Source organism: Cupressus sempervirens, chromosome 7 (assembly GCF_028749045.1).
Source record: "Cupressus sempervirens isolate cs-2001-9-10 chromosome 7, ASM2874904v1, whole genome shotgun sequence".
NCBI lineage: Eukaryota > Viridiplantae > Streptophyta > Pinopsida > Cupressales > Cupressaceae > Cupressus > Cupressus sempervirens.
In genome coordinates, this window is record NC_143124.1 from 845,858,477 (window position 1) to 845,873,928 (window position 15,452).

At 31.6% G+C, this 15,452-nt stretch overlaps 1 pseudogene; it reads left to right on the top strand.

Moving 5' to 3' along the window:
- The first annotated feature begins 12,931 nt into the window (after nucleotides 1–12,931).
- LOC149550061 (pathogenesis-related thaumatin-like protein 3.5) lies at nucleotides 12,932–13,915 on the top strand (annotated as a pseudogene).
- Nucleotides 13,916–15,452: the final 1,537 nt, after the last annotated feature.

Below are 15,452 nucleotides of genomic sequence, written 5' to 3' on the forward strand. Positions count from 1 at the left end.
GTTACAAAACATAGTATTAAATGTGACCTTGTTAAATTATTTAATTTCCCTATTAGGATTGGCCTTGTTAGATGAATTTTAGAACATTCCATTAAAATGCCACCTTGATTAAAGGACTTACATATGGTTGTTCAACCTTGATTTTAAAGAATTTCAATATAGATACAATGGTTATAAAGTAATAGTAGGGTTTTGATCTCACAAATACAAATCACTTTGCAAATACAAGTCACATTTTGGCTCACATGTTGATCCACTAAATCAACTTCATTTTTCATCTCTGTCTCTAATTTTCTTGGCAACCCTTTAAGCAATCACTCTTAACTTCTTCACAACTCTTCTCGGGTTCATGCTCAAGTTCTCCAATCAATGGCATCAAAAAATGGTCCAACCTTGCTAGCCTAGCCCTTGTACCTCCTTAAATAGGTAATTTTGATCTTTTTCCACTTAAACATCATCATAGAGCTTAGGGTTTTGATCAAATTCAACACATACAATGAATCTATACACCTTCTTGTTCATCCTTTCCCTTTTTAGAAACTTCTCTTTAAAATTAGTCCATTGATCACTTACCAAACCTATTCCTTTTATTAAATGTTCAAGGTCATCCATCCTTAACTTCAATGTACTTTACATAATTTAGGAAATCAATTTTCTCAACTAGGAATCATGATTTTCTCATAAATTATTTAAATGTTGTCCCTTAGCTAACACTATGTTATGTTGATTGATCATCATTGGGTTAATCGGTTGCCATTAACATTCTTTTTTGGCATATATACTTATGCTCAGTCAAATCTAATGCTCAATCAACACTACTTCTACTCGGTACATACTGGTCATCGGTCAACACTAGAATCACTCGACATATACTTAAATTTTCGTAATCCTCTACTCCTTTTATTGGGAAAGCCTATGCATTTATTCAATCTTTGATCACTTCTTAAAAGCCTGCTTCAATACAACTATCTTGTTCACTTGTAGCATGATTTAAACAATCACTTTATCTTCTTAAAGTCTAACTAATCAAGTGTCCATTTTAGTTTCTTTTTCATAATTAAACCTTTACTCTAGGTGTTATTCTAATCACCAACTTCTCAAATCCTTTTTATCAATCATCTAGATATGGCACTCAAATCAAATAGAAAATTATCTTACCAATAAGGTTTGACATCAACGTCAACATAATAATTGTTCCAACTATAATTTTCAACAAGAATAGTAATGACAAACAATAAACCTACCATCTAAGGTTAAATATTTCATGAGAGTGAAAGATACCTCATTCTATGAGGGCAAGAGACATTCACCACTAAACAATCTTTTAAATCTTACCAACTATTCATTCGTCTTAAATAACCTATTCACACTACTCTCATCAGTGACCTTCATGACCTTCTTTCTTTTCTTCTTGTACATAGAAAGATCAATAACTATGGTGATAATTTCCTCATTCACATAGAAGGAAATGTCATTAATTGTGACTCTCGTATCAGTCCAAGAATCCACAAATTGAGATGAAATATTATCATCATACCCCACCACGGCTTTCATGAATAGAACTAGGCCACCTTTAATTAGAACCATTGATATGGATGGATTCCTTCCATAATCTTTGATCCTTGAAGGCTCAATGTGTACCATGCCACCCTCATATCTGAGCCCTACATAGAATTCCTTGTAAACTACATATTGTTAAATTTGGAAATACCCTTATTCTCTTCTAACTTAGAGATAAATTTATTACCTTTAAAAATAAATAAATTGGTAAAATGGTTAAAAAATGAACACATGTGTACTACCTTCCTTTCCTTAATTTCCACCTAAGCCCCTAGAGAGCATGCTTTAAAAATCCATTTGAAAGTTTAGTAATACTTTCTCTAGGTCTTATACTAACATAATCCTCTAATATAAAAGCAAAATCCCATCCACTAGAAACCATTATTGCTAATTCATACCTTTTCTGATCTCTAGTATTATTATTTAAATAATAGAAATCAACACAAAAAAATTGGTTTAAAATCAAATTTAAACCCATCTCCCACATCAATATAAATATCATCCACAAGGTCTAATACAAATATACAAATTTCAAATTGGTCATCATACTCCTTGTCTAAAATTTTATTTCCTCTCAATAAGGGTGTAGATTTCTTCTGTAATGGACTTGTTTACCTCTAGCACCTTAAACCCTAAACATGCAACCCATACCTAGCCATAGCATTTTCCTTTGAATAAGAGTGTTGTAGATCACAACTCTCAAGTTTAGTTAAGAGGTGCTAAATATCCCCTATAATTTCCCTTATTAACCACCCAAGTCCATAGTTCCCTTTAACCACCTCCACCACCAACATGGAATCACCTTCAATGCTGGCATGCTTTAACTACAGACTAACAACCAATTTTAGTATATAAAAGAGTGCCCTCGCTTCAGCCACATTAGTTTTGGCCTTTCCCAATTTTCCCACATAAGTTGTTATCTTTCTACTATTAGATTACTTGATAATACCCTAACCAATAACACAACTAGATCTAGCAACACTGTAAAAATTGACTCTCACCTTTGTGCATATAGGGGGTTTACATTAAGTATTCCGCCTTTTCATATTTTTAGTTTCATGAAACTTATAGAAAGCATCTTCGAGATTCCACCTCATAGAAACCTTCTATTCATTTAGAGGTGAGGGCTCGTGAGGCATCTTTTTTCTCGATTTCCTTTAAGATCCTGTTATTTCTCTCTTTCCAAATTCCTCAGGAAATATGGGGAGGGATAATTTTCCACATAAGTTTGATCAAAGGATGCAAGAAGGGAGAGTCCCAGTGTAAAATGAATTATTGCAAATCCATCTCAAAGACCTACTAAAACTATAATTTTTGTAGGATGGATTGCCAAATATTTATAGAAAATGGGTAGTGAATGAAAATATGATGGATACTTTCTTCATTTGCTTCGAACAAGTAACATCTATTAGAAATTTGTAATCCTCTTTTTTTGAGATTATCAATGGTAATATTTTTTCCATGGAGAGCAATCAACTAGAGAAATTGACTTTAGGGATTACCTGTAACTATTCCAAACCCTTCTCTAATATGGAGAGGATGTAATATCCTTATCATATAAGATGCAATATGAATACTTGATAAAGAATGAGCTACTAGAGGTTTATAGAACAAAATAATCCTATAAGTGTTCAACCTTTCCTTAAGCTCACTAGCTAAGGATCATAAATTGTTTAGGACTACCTCCAGTTTATTGTTCCACCTTTTTTTCCTAGTGAGATAGTCAGTAACATTTTTAACAACCATTCTAGCTAAGATAATTTACTCTATAAAATGGGTTTTCCTCCTAATCAATGAGATACATGGTCAATAATGATATCTTGAGTGAATTAATATACAATTTTAACAAATAGTGCTACTTACATTAAAAACTCAATTAGGTAGTCTTTATAAATATTTTAATAGTAATATTGTAGCTATGAGGAACTTTAACTAACAAAAGCACGACCTTTAATAAAACATATATACTTGGCGTAGAGTGGGAAACATTAGTATCATATCTATATAATACATATACAATTTACTAGTATGTTATGATTATGATGTTTTTTTTTTTACTATAGACTTTTTGATGCTAATACCTTGAATTGGGAGATAATTCTTCATTAATATCAAGCATTTTTAGCATTCATCATTATATATTCATATATTATGAAATTGGAAATAACGGAAGATGTTGGATAGTGAACATGTGGTTTTCATTTGGATGGTTGTAGAGATAAACTATAAATTAAGGGAAGTATCCTCTCCTCACAAAAAAGGCTTGATACTATCATGAAGAGTATGAATTTTCTAGTGAGAGGGATAAATGTGTTCAAGGTAGACCATGATAGAAGAATAAAAACCCTATGAGGTCAACTTTCCAAAATGTAAGATAAGATCAAAGTTATTACCAATACTAGTAAGATGGACATGGATTAATTAATTTAGTGTTTAAATAATTTGAATAGTAAAAATACAATATTTAATGGCATATCTAAGGAAATGAATTCTTTTTCCTTTTCTAGTGTAAAATCAATCAAGAAGGCACACTTCTAGGAGATTGGTTCAAATAAATGTGAATTTTCTAATATGGAAGAGGCTAAAACTTAGGATATGTCTATTTCCTCTACAAGTTTATGCAATAAGGACAAGGAGGTTACTTCTATTGACAATTTTGTTAGAAATTTTAGGAGTATAAGCATTTATTTTATGAAGAAGAATATTGCCTTAGGTAAGAATTTTTAGGTTTTCATCATATATTATAATTTTTTGATATTGTTTCTAGATGTAGGGATATCTATTTGTTTAGTTTTATTTATACTATTTATTCTTGATGTTGTTATCTTGGGTTTCTAGTTCCTAAAAAAAGCTTAGTTTTCCTTGATAAAAACTAATGGAAGATAATGAAACATTGAATAAGATGTCTCACTTTTGACACATAAATATTTCACTATGTATACTCATGTTTGAGATGTACTAATTTTTATATTTTATATTTAATTTTCCTTGTAATATGTGATAATTGAGTTTATTCAATTTAATATGGTGAGATTATATCCCTTGTATAAATTACTATTAGACATAAAAGACGAAAAATAGTTACAAATATCATACATTTGTATGTAGTACTATAATTAAATATTCTTAACTACACTTAACTTAAGATTTATTGGGATAATGAATTGGATAGTTTTTGAATTTTAGATACCCACTCAATTTTACATTTTGTTTTAGCATATATGTAGGATGATTTCACTTTCAGTTGAACTAGTTGTTATCTTATACCACATTATGTGTCAGTTCCACCTTTATTACTCATATCATTTTATCATATTATCATTATTACAAATGTATACAAATAATTCATTTTACAATGGAGGGTGCTCCATCATTGTTACATATGTGATTCCACCTTGTGTGGTTGATAGATTATCATTTGCATACATGCTAGTGTTATCATTTATTTTCTAGATTTTTTCTATCACCTTAACTATTCTAAACTGGCAGTTATGAACTTTCCCAAAGAAGTGGATTGTAAACTGATTAAAGGAGAGGGTGGAACTTATGTTGTGTTATCTATTATGTTACTTTGGAGGTATGTTCTTAATGTTGTACTAGAACATATTTTTATTGATAGGATATATTATCTAGGGCTCATATGTATGACTTGGTGCTTCTTAATAACTTTATCTATATAAAAATAGGGTGTGTTTTCCCTTCTATCTATTGTCTTCATTGTCTCATAGATTTAATTCTTTAAGGTCCAATCCCAACCAAACCATCTTCCATGTGGATTTGATGAGGATGATAACAATTTATTTAAAGAAAATTATCCTAATCCTATTCCTAGGAAGATTGCACAACATAGTGATAAAAAAATGGGATTAGGGGAATGGTAAAGGGGAGATGGACATGGTGAATTTAGAGAAAGATGAAAATTATGAATTAGTGGAAGTATTTTTTGGAGGTGGTAATATTTTAGTTTATATTCCCTCTCCATGCTTGTGACAAAATGAGATGATTTCTCATATGGAATTAAAATAAAAATAAAATTAGGTTGATTAGAATGAGACAAGTTCTCCTATGATGATCAAAGAAAATGAAATTTGCATCCCCTAAAAGAATGTTGATGATGAGTAGCCAAGAGAAGCCATATGAATTTTTGACTCTAAAGATTCATTTGAGCATGAATTATTCTTCTCTATGAAAGATGTAGAAGATAAAGAGATTGAAGGCATGTCTCATGGCCTAAAATTAAATAAGAAAAGGGACAAGTATTTCTTAGAGGAAAAAGAGAAGAGAAAGGCTAGGATTCCAAAGTTGCAAGTGGTTTATGAGAAAGAGTTCAATTTAAAGCTTATGGAGGAAAATATAAATTATGTCTATCAACAATCCTTATGGTGTTTTATAAATTGTAAAAGCATTTTCCGTCTACTCGCTTAGATAGGATAAATGGGAATTCATTCCCTCAAAGTGTTGAATCTAAAATGCAGATCACTTAAAGGGAAATTTGAGGAGATACATCATAAAGAGGAAGAGAATAGGCATAAAGAAAAGGACGTGGAGAAGAAGGAATTAGAAGATGATCAAATAAATGAAGAGTAAAATTGACAAAATGGAAAATGTGACAAGGGATACATTCACTAGATATCAGGGTTTGCTTGAATCCACCATAAAGTGTATAAATAAGGTGTTGGATATCTCAGAGTAGGGTAAGGAGGTGAATCTAGTTCTCGTCTTGGAGGAATCAGACAAGGACGATGTGGAAGCTGGACATGGAAAACATACTAGATCTAATATGAAGAAAAGCATAAGAAAGAGACCTAGATAGCCAAAAAAACATCAAATATGTCATAGAGAATATCAAAATTATTCATTTGGAGTTGAAAGATAAGTTGGAAGAATTAGTCCATCTTCTTTTACTTTAATGTTGCCACTTTCTTTCTTTCTTTTCTCTCTCGTTAGACTATTTGTTCTCTATTCATGCAGGTTTAAGTGTTGGTTGTAGGCAAGGTTTGTTGGATGTGGCTATGGGATTGTCTATTGGTTAGAACACATTCATTTTGGGACTTTTGAATTTAAATTCTTGTGTAATATTGTTGGGGTTTCAAGTTCCCATGTTAAAAATTTGTTTTATCCTTACTAAAAAATAATACTTTTTAAAATAATATAAGTAAAAATAAATTCAAGATTGGTTGAATCATTGATTATGAATTTTCTCAAGAATGTAGACACTTTTTTCTAAGTAAATTAAGTTCTCAGATGCCACTTGCACCAACGTTCTAGAATATGTATCAATCCTGGTTGATTCTATTTAAGTTTTATGTTCTCTCAAATGCCTAAATTATCACCCCTACATTGGTAATTTGGGGTTTCTAGTGGGAATACAACAAAATAATTTTTAACCAAGATATATCTTATGTGGATGTGTGAAAACATTTTTTTATACTAATTTAATTCAAAATAGAGTCTATTTTTCATGGCATTATTTTTTTCAATAAGATATGACCTTTAGTAAAAATACCACTAATGGGATCAGTTATAGTTAGTAATTAACAAAAACTAGATATGAGAAGCTATAAGTGAAAGATTTTGGATCCCCCATATGTTAAAATAAATTTGGATGGGGTTTCTTATGGGAATTTGAGTATTTTTAAGTGTTTGAGTTAGTATTAGGAACCATTCAAGAAATGTGAATGGTGTGAAATCTACATATTTGGGAAAAGTTTTAGATAATGAGGTCAAACCAATGGTTATATTAAGGGGACTTCAAATAAGGAAGAATTTTTACTTAGATCATATTCATGTTGAAGGGGATTCAATGATTATTTCTCAAGTGGCTCAAAATAAACATTTTGTGATTGACACCTTAAATATCACTTCTAGAAAGTTTGGGATTTTCTTGACACGTTAGTGGAATTCAAAATTACACGTACATTTAGAGAGGATAATGACATAGTAGATTACTTGGAAAGAAAAAGTGAGGATAGACATGAATTTGAATGGGAATCTCATCAATGGAAATTGGATCAAAGTCTATTTAACATTGTCCAACTTGACTTAGTTAATTCAATGCGATGAATTTGTTGTTGCTATTGGAACATCTGTACCTACTATTGTTCCCATCAGCAAGTTAAAGAAGTTTTTTTGCTCATGTTTGTGCAATTTGTTTTGTAAAGTTGTAGTTGAGTTGGTGTAGATCTAGTAAACTAGTTGGTGCTATTGAAAGATCATTTTGTTATTTGTGCTTTATTGCAAATAATCTAGTTTATAGAACCATCTTTTATCAGACTAGTTGTATACTTCTATTATTTTAGGCTTTTTCCTTTGGGATTCCCAAAAAAATGATTACTTAATCGAATTATGATTTCTTTTATAAGAATTGAAGATATATAATATTAATTTCTTGATTTAACTAATTATGAAATTTTATGCTTCTAATAGATAATGGTGAAAATAATTTATTATTATTTTTACTTTAAAGTTTCAATTGTAGTTACCTAATTGAAACTCATTTCAAATATTCTACAATATAAATTATATTTTAAGATAATTAAATTTTACATTTATTACAATAAAATAATTAAATAATAACTGCACATTTTATATTATACTTACATAAATGATACTCATTTCATATATTCTATAATAGGAATTATATTTCAATATAATTAGTAATGAAATTTATTATTATTATAATGATTTATTTATTAATTATTTTCAATGTAAATTTATTTTTAAGATAAATATTATTTAGCAATATTATTATATTTTAAATTAATTTAGATGATATTTTATTTAGTAAGCTTATTATATTTTTATTTTAATTGTGGTAGGTTTCCTAAGAGTAGATTTATATATTTGACTAAATTTATGAAATCATAAACAAAATGTATTAATTAGGGTTTACCCAATGCTTAGTTTGATGGTTAAATTTAAGTTTTTGATTTGGGTTAGAATTCATGCTTTAGGATTACAATTATAATTAAGATTATAGTTAGGAATACATTTGAAAGCTTAGGATTACATTTATAATTAAGATTATAGTTAGTAAATCATCACTATTATGATGATTGAGTTTGGGATCAATTACTACTATTATGGATAAGTTTTAGGTTTATAGCATTGTTGTAGTTTTATGAGGGTTGGGACTTTGATTAGGCTTAAAATTTAAAGATACATTGGTTAGGGTAATAGTTTAGGTTCATGCCATGGTTAGATATATATTTGAGTTTTAGTTTTGGTTATGATATTTCTTAGAATTAGTGTTTAATGTTTGTGGGGTTAGGGCTATATATAGGATTGGGGTTAGGGTTGTCCATAAGTTTTAGGGTTACAATTATGGTTAGGCTAAGGGATTAGATCAAGATCAATATTGATGCAAGTAGTTGGCTATCTTGCATGATTAAAGGATTTTGGTGGGGTTGAGTGGACTCATTTGGGTCTTGTGTAGTTAATTTTGATGTATCTAATAAGTATTGTAAGTCTTTAAAGGCATTTGAGATTTAATTTCTATTGTTGAGGCCAACTTGTGGCTCTTCAAGTATTTAATGTTAGGTTTATTTAGTTTTTAGCATTCTAGGCTGACTTGTGGCTTAGATTGGTATAATTAGGGGTTTTGGTGGAGTCTTTAGTCATTATTCATCCATCTTGGAGAAGATAAGGTGGTAGAGGAGAATATTTTGAGAAAGGCTAGTAGTTGAGGCTTGAAAAACAAGGAGATTCCTTGGTGAGTTTGCAAGTACCAGTTGGATCTTCCTTGAGGTTTCTACTAGAGTGTAGATCTAGACTAGTTAGGGTTTGGATTGGATCTTGAGGGATATTGCAAAACTATTACTTTCTTTGTATTTGTCTATAACTAGGAAGGACTTACATCTTAACACATTGCATGTAATCAATTATATCTATCAATAAATTATTATGACTTGGCTTGAAATCTTGCATTGGTGTTTATCTTCCATTGTGTGGTTATTTACTGGGGGCTGGGACATCTCCTTTGGGGATTCTCCTACCTTGCACTACATCAAGTGGTATGAAAGCCTAGTTGTTCCTAAGTGTGTAGACCCAGCGCCAAAGTTGAGGTAGTTTGCATCAGAGTTTTGTGAAGTGGATTTATTAGGGTTTTTGAAAATCTTGGAAGATGCCTCCGAGAAGATTGGACCCTAGGGTGATTGATGATCTTAGTGATGCTATGGAAGAAAGGATCTTAGAGAGGGTTAAAGGAGATTTTGGATTTGAAATAGAGGAGGTTAAAACAACTTTCAAATATAATATGGTATTGAAGAAGAGTGATATGATCGTTGAGATCATAAATGCTATAGGTGGTGTACCTTGGCATATGGGTACTAAAGATGGTTATGAGGAAGTTGATAAAGACTTTGAATTTGTTAGATTAAGTGGTGAGGCCAGAACTGATCATGTGGAGACACTTATAGGAAGTAGGGTTGGTTAGTTTGCTAGACCTAGATCTCAAATGAAATTGAAGCATAAGATGAAGGTTTATAATTTCTTAGGTACTTTGAATCCTAGAGAATTGATTGATAAGATTGGTGAATTGGAAGACTACTTTGTGCTTGAGAATATTGAGGATCCACTCAGAGTAAGGTTGGCACAAACTAAGCTAAAGGGACATGTTGCTCTTTGGTGGAAAAAACTACTAAGAGATAGGTAAGAAGAAGGTGAATTGAAGATCACTAGATGGAGATTGCTGGTGACTATGTTGAAGGCTAAATTCATTCCTCTTGATTATGAACTTGAGTTGTTTAAGAGGTTGTAGAATCTAAAGCAAAAGGATATGATTGTGAAAGATTATACTGAGGAGTTCTACAAGTTGACTATTTGGTCTAGGCATAGAGAATTGTCAAAGGAGAAGATAGAATAGTACAGTAATGGTTTGAGATTTAGTATTCAGGATGAGGTTCGTATGCTAAGTATTTCATCAGTTGAGGATGCTTATTACTATGCTTTGAGAGTAGGGGAGAAGCTAAAGAGGAAGAATCGAGGTAGATATCAAGGGAAAGAGAAGTGGGACTACTCAGCAAAGGGTAAACTAAGTACAATAGATGAACCAAAATGTGTTGATCAAAAGAGAAGGGTAGGTAGAGGTGAGTTTAAGGGTACTTGTTTTAGATGTCATGAAGAAGGACATAGATCTTATGAATGTTCGTAGAAGGCTGGTGATAGAAGAGCTATTGTTGTGAATGAGGTTGAAGATGATGAACCTAAGCAAGGGGAGAGTTTATTGGCTCGGTGAGTACTAGTTGGTTAGAAGACACTAGATTCTTGTCAGAGAACTAGTTTTTTTAGGACTCATTGTAAGCCTAGTGATAAAGTCTGCAATGTCATTGTAGATGATGGTAGTACTAATAACCTTGTTACTGAGGAGATTGTTCAAAAACTTGATTTGAAGAGAGTGAGACATCCTTATCCTTATAGGATTAGTTGGTTGTGATGTGAGCATGCTTTGGAAGTGAAGGAGCAGTGCCTTGTCAATTTCTAGTGGGTAGTATAAGAATCAAGTATTTTGTGATATTATGGACACGAATAGTTGTCGTGTGTTTCTTGGTAGACCTTGGTAGTATGATTACAAGGTTGTGCATGATTGTGTTAAGAATGTGTTTACAATTGAGAAAGGTGGAAGGAAGCATTCCCTGATTCCTTTGCAAAATGAAGAGGTTGGTAGAAGGAACTTGAGTATTGGTAGCTGAGTTGAGTTGACAGATTTTGAAAGGGTTAGCAATCAATGTGGACATAAAACTTGTGGGACACTAAGGATGGAGGTGAAGAAATACAAGAAGAGAAAGGGAAAGAGTGTAAAAGTTGAAGACTTTGAGGACATGAATGTGAAGAACTAGTTTGGGATTTATGTGTTGAATCTTGAAAGATGTTCTTCCAACTATTAAGAACATCTTTTTGCACCTGGGGAGTCTAATGTAGGAGTATCTTGGGGGTTGACTGGACCTATTTGGGTCTTGGGTAGTTAATTCTAATTTATTTAAAAGTATTCTAAGCCTTTAAAGGCATTTGACATTTAATTTATGTTGGAGGCTGTTTTGTGGCTCTTCAAGTATTTAATGTTAGGTTTATTTTTTTTTTAGCATTCTAGGCCGACTTGTGGCTTAGATTGGTATAAGTAGGGGTTGTGGTGGGGTCTTTAGTCATTATTCATCCATCTTGGAGAAGAGGAGTTGGTAATGGAGCAAATTTTGAGAAAGGCTAGTAGTTGAGGCTTGGAAAACAAGGAGATTGCCTGGTGGGTTTGTGAATACCAATTGGATCTTCCTTGAGGTTTCTACTAGAGTGTGGATCTGGACTAGCTAGGGTTTGGATTGGATCTTGAGGGATCTTGTAGAACTATTACTTGCTTTGTACTTGGCCATAACTAGGAAGGCCTTATAGCCCAACACATTGCATGCAAACAATTATATCTATGAATAAATTATTGTGACTTAACTTCAAATCTTGCATTGCTATTTATCTTCCACTATGAGGTTATTTGTTGGGGGCTAGGACATCTCTTTTGGGGATTCTCCTACCTTGCACTGCATCAAATATTATGGTTAGGGTGATAATATTAACTAAATTTAGGGTTGAGGATAGACCTAAGGTTAGATTTAAGAATGTGGCTGGTTTTAGAGTTAAAGTTTGGAATTTTAGTAGGTTGAGGGTTAAGATAATGGTTCATGTTTATGTCACATTTAGGGTTACTATTGTGTTCTAGAATAAGATTATGATTAGTATTATAGATTATCTTCCTAATTTAAAACTAGCTATCACTTTGAGAGCTATCTTACCAAAATATCATTGACTAAATAGTTTTCTAATTTCCATCCTTAATTATATAAATATAAGCAAAATCTAAGTCACCTACTCATTGAATCATAATCCTAAGATGCAATTGCTAATTATAACACTCCTCACGTATAACAAAGTAAGTTATCTGTCGATTAATCACTGCCAGTGAAACAATTTGCTCTAGACAACTGAACAAAACACCACAGTTTTAGCAATATATATATATATTTTTTATTACTAAATGCTTGTGGACGTTACATTCCGTCTCCGAAAACCATGCGTATAATGAAAATATATATATATATATATATATTATTACTAAATGCTTGTGGACGTTACATTCCGTCTCCGAAAACCATGCGTATAATGAAAATCTGCACAACAAATATAGTCAAAGGATAAGATCGAGAATACGATCTACAATTAGCAAATTAGTTCAGCATCAATCAATCGATTAGGATATGAACTCGTACTACTCTCCCTTCCGTTCACATAACGGCGTACTAGAACCCCTATATACTTATGACAGATCATACTATCTTCACATTGTACTCGAAAACATTTCTTTAGATTGTAACTTAGCAGCTTAAAAGAAATGGACAAGCCAAAGAGATTGTTTCTGTGTCTGTGCCTCTGCGTCTCCCTAACCTTAACATCTATCCAAGCCAAAGGTAAATGAAACCATGTGAATCAGGTTTGTGATTAATGTTAATAATCTTTCTTGTTCAACTTCAATGAGAATCTAATCATTTTGTTTTCTGCTCCGTGAAAAGAAACCCTAACCCTTGAGAACAAATGCGCATTCTCTGCGGCCGGGAATAAGTTCATGGAACACAAGTGCAAACGACATACCTGATGGATTTAAACCGCTGCTAAATGCAAGGGAGTCATACTCCATGGCCTTGCCAGAGAGATGGAATGGTGATATCTGGGGAAGGTATGGCGGATGGTTTAAATATCACACATTGAAGCTTGTTTTTTAGATTGAAAATGTTAAATAGATGTAGAGATGGAATGGTGATATATGGGGAAGGTATGACTGATGGTTTAAAGGTCACACATTGAAGCTTGATTTTAAACTAAAAGTATTAAATAGTGAAATCGACGTACTTTTCAAACTTAAATTATACCAAGGTATGGATGTTCTTTCGATGGATCAGAGCGAGGTTCTTGTCTTTCGGGTAACTGTGGAGGATATCTGCGTTGTGAGAACGCTCCACCTCCATCAACGCCACTTACAAAGGTGGTGATAACTACTCAAATGTCTCGTGGTGTCTTTGTCAAGTCCAGTTTTGTTGTTCTTGCGGAGGGTTATAACCTCCCAGTGTCAATCAAGAGCTCTGGACATCAGGACTGCACACCATTTGTTACTGACGTTTGCCCTAAAGATTTACAAGTGAAGGTGAAGGACGAGGTTGTTGCGTGCAAAGGGATGTGCAATGTGTATCTCTTGACATGCAGTCCGCCCGAGTTCGAATCCGCTTTCAAGAAAACCTGCCCAAATGTTGTTCCTTTCGGAGGACGAGTAGATTGCCCAAATACCACTGATTACACAGTTACATTCTGTCCTCCACGGTGATCCGAATTTCAGGATTCTGCCATTTCTTTACCTTTTTATGTGCTATTAAAAATAAATCATCCCGTATGATCTTGCTTTTTGAAAAAATATAAATTTAAAAGACATTTATTTTCCTTGTTCCCCAAATATTTTTCGTCGAACAATGAAATTGCTCCATGACTTAGTTACTTCTAGTTCCATGGACAGTACGGCAATTTGCAAAGCAGATGCAATGATAAGGGTAATGTGCATATCATACAAGGAAACTTTTACCAATGTGTATTGTTTATATTTTTATAATATTACCAATTGTATATGCAAAGAAATCAAAATTAAAGATAGAATTTCTATAACAAATACGAAGTTCAAGAAAAGTTCTTTCTCCTTCACGAATAAAGAGTAATGAATTGATCAATACACATTAGGTCTCTAACGTATTCGTGTATACTTTGGGCAAAGAAATCACTTATATTAAAAATTCAAAACTGATTTACATTGCCACATGTTCTATATATCACCTTCATTATACACGTCACTACCATATACACTTAGTTGAGAATGTAAGTTTTGAAAGAAGTATCTTATTCCACATAACTACCATTTAAACTGTTAGATTTGTCACATGGGGACTGACAAAAACTACTCTTAAAATATAGATGAACATGTTTCACATGAAAAGTTAATTTGAAAGTTAGTTTGAGTACTTGCCAAATCATCAAATCAATTGTTTCTAAATCTAAGGCAATTTAACTATTTTTTAATCATTACAAGGGTAATGGTACTTTTCTAAGTGTATTTGAAGAAGTTAATATTTTGTAAACCTATTTATAAATATATTGCTTGAAATCTTATTACAAATTTTACTATATATTATAACCTAATAATTTATTTTTAAACAAAACAATTTAAATATTGATATATATTGCCTAGGACTTAAATACATGAAAATGCATAAATTTATATTAAAAAATACATAAATAAATTTAATAATAATGAGTGAAACAAATAACTTTTTATCTCAAATAAAGTGCCATAATTATCCATTCTACGTGTCTCACTTAAAATATAATAGCTTACAAGTAATAAAATAAGATTGTCACTTTAAAAAGTATTGATATCCTAGTGTACAAATACTATTCTTGTGTGTATAGCTATTATGTTAGAAGTGTATACATGCTCAATTAATTCATATCAACATTTAGTATTATAAAAAATCTTAAACAAAAAAATAGACATGGATATAAGTTATATTTTATATAATAATGTTATTTTTATTTCAATAAATAATTAATTTGTATTGAAGTATTAACCCTATTTTGGATACAAAAGTTAGATATGCTAAATATTTATATTTACAAATTAATATTTAATCTATGTAACTTGCATGTATATATTTGATTAAGGGTTAAAATAGGTATTTGATATGAGACCAAAAACCCAAAGATCATTATCAAATATTATAAAAAGTCATCAATTTAAACTATGATGGAAAAGAAAACAAACACCCCCAAACAACTAGTAACCCACAATAAAACCAACACCAAACAATGAGTAAGAA